Genomic DNA, 349 nt, shown 5'->3' on the forward strand with positions numbered 1-349 from the left:
AATTTCAGCGCCTTCTTTCAATGTTTTCCCTTTGATGTGACATGAAGTAAAATCAAAGGATTGGAAAAAATACTGCACAAGGGTTAAAAAAAAAAAACACTACAAAATACAAATATAAACTACTATAGCTGACAAACAGTCTGAAAAGTTCAAAAATACACTATAAAAGTGCCTCAAGTGGTAAGGGAACTATGATTTATATTTTATTATATTATATTTATTCTTTATTTATATTTATATTGTATATTGTATACTGCACTGCTGTACAATGATAATGAAGGCATTTTATTTTATTCTATTCTGTTTGTAGTGCCCACAATATTGTGGAAAACGCACATAGCAAAAAAAA

This window comes from Hippichthys cyanospilos, chromosome 10, assembly GCF_059441005.1.
Source record: "Hippichthys cyanospilos isolate Australia breed blue-spotted pipefish chromosome 10, RoL_Hcya_1.0, whole genome shotgun sequence".
Classification (NCBI taxonomy): Eukaryota; Metazoa; Chordata; class Actinopteri; order Syngnathiformes; family Syngnathidae; genus Hippichthys; species Hippichthys cyanospilos.